Genomic DNA, 2,082 nt, shown 5'->3' with positions numbered 1-2,082 from the left:
AGATCTGTTGTTCATGAGGTCACTATGAGTCGTACTCAACTTGACTGTAGCTAATAAAAACAACAAGAAGAAAGGTCTGCTGGCCTAGTTATAAGAAGCTATGCTTACAACCCAAATACAAAAGGCTCATATACACTAGCTCCTCTGCAGAAGAAAGATGAGCAATCAATTACCATGTGATTTTCTGCCTCTGAACGCTTGATGACACATAACAACAAGGTGTTTATTTGTATTTGTTATTTTGTCATCTTTAAAGTTTTAGGTTTTACACGTAGATCCTTGATCCATCTTGATTTAGTTATTGTATATAGTAAGAGATATAGAGATATATAGACAATATGAGATACATTGTTTCAAATTTATGTAAATAGAAATTCAGTGTTGCCAACACCATTTGTTAAAGGGTATGTCTTTCTCCTAGCTAATAGATGGTACAGTCACACAATATTTTGTAATGGTAAAGAGTGAGGGGAAAAAAAATCAAGAAACACTGTAAAGACTAAGTCTAGTCGACATTATGGTGAATCAAATAAGTCAGTCACAAAAAGGCAAATACTGTAGAAGGCCATTATTATAAAACGCAAAGAAAGGGTTACACACAAATAGAATCATCCTGGAATAGTTATCATAGCTTTGAAGAGATGGAGAGCTAAGTAAATAGCAATAAATATATAACAGACACTTAAGAAGAGCTAAGAGGAAGGTAATATACAATGAAAGGGTGATCAGACATTGAGGAGCTTACAGTTAATGCCATAAAGTGAAATGAGTATAAAAGATTCAATGACGAATATATGACTAGGTATTATTGTCATGACAAGAATTCAGGATGAAAACTACATAGTGGCATGGACTGGGAGGAGGGGGTTGCATAACAATGAAAGAATTTTTTTCTTCTTTACTTTTCAAAGAGAAAAGCGAACTGGGAGGGGACGGGGCAGGAAGGAAAGTGTGCAAAAATGAATGCATGGAAATTAAAAAAAAATTTAAAGATTCAATGAAAAGTCAATATGCTTTGTAGACTCACCCAATCACAGTTAAAAAGTTCATTATTGAAAATATAAGAATAACTCTGATCTAATTATTGTTCCTCTAGCTTCGCTCCTTTATGCAGTTTTACTGTCAGTGGATGTGAGGTAGGCTTGGCCATCTTCTCCCTCCTTATTCCTTTCTTACTATCTATTAGTGCAGCCACTGTTCTGGCTATACCTCAGATTTACCCCTTCTTTACCCCACTTGTCAGTGATCCTTGGTGAAGAAGATACAGTGAATTGTAACACTGAAATGAACCTACCACCAACTCTCTATGGGAGAAAAAAATACGGCATTCTCATCTCAGATTTATAGCTGTGGAAACCAAGGGAAGCTTACCATAAGTAAGAATGAACTCAATAGCATGGAGTTCTTTTGATCTGGCATCCCGGACAAAGCAGTAGGCAGTCTGTCTTTGCTGCCTGTATGTCCAAAGTTATACATGTCCTTGTGGAGAGGCTTACAAATCTGTTTGTAACCTGTTTCAGAAGAAATTTAGGAAATAATTTTGTCTTTGAAGATGGTTATTATTTAAGTGAAAGAGTACAGAGCAAATCGTTTTTCCATTCATTTGTTCATACATATTTTATTTTATACCATTGATTACACTTCCCACATTGCTACAATTCTCTCCCCCCTTTTCCATTATGATTCTTATTCCTGTCTATTCTGGTTTCTTCTGTCTTATTTTATTCTGATATTTGTTCCTGGACTAATGCTATGTCTTTAATCTTGACTGTTCTAAGGACTCAGTGCTCCCTTAGTGTTCTTGCTTACCTAGTAGGGTTGAAAAGTAAACCCCAGGAGTGACTTTAGTTGCCAGTTCAATTGTCGAACAATGAATGAATATTTTTGTAATTATTAATTTCAATGAAAATTTACAGAGACTTTGGATTTCCGTTCATTCATTGTTACACTTTTCTCCCTGCCAGTACACTCTTCTCTTTGAAAAATAAAAGAAAAATAAGAGACTTTGGATTTCCGTTCATTCATTGTTACACTTTTCTCCCTGCCAGTACACTCTTCTCTTTGAAAAATAAAAGAAAAATA

Source organism: Elephantulus edwardii, unplaced genomic scaffold (genome assembly GCF_000299155.1).
Source record: "Elephantulus edwardii isolate Elephantulus edwardi_28Jun2011 unplaced genomic scaffold, EleEdw1.0 scaffold00137, whole genome shotgun sequence".
Lineage (NCBI taxonomy): Eukaryota > Metazoa > Chordata > Mammalia > Macroscelidea > Macroscelididae > Elephantulus > Elephantulus edwardii.
This window is presented reverse-complemented; position numbering follows the sequence as displayed.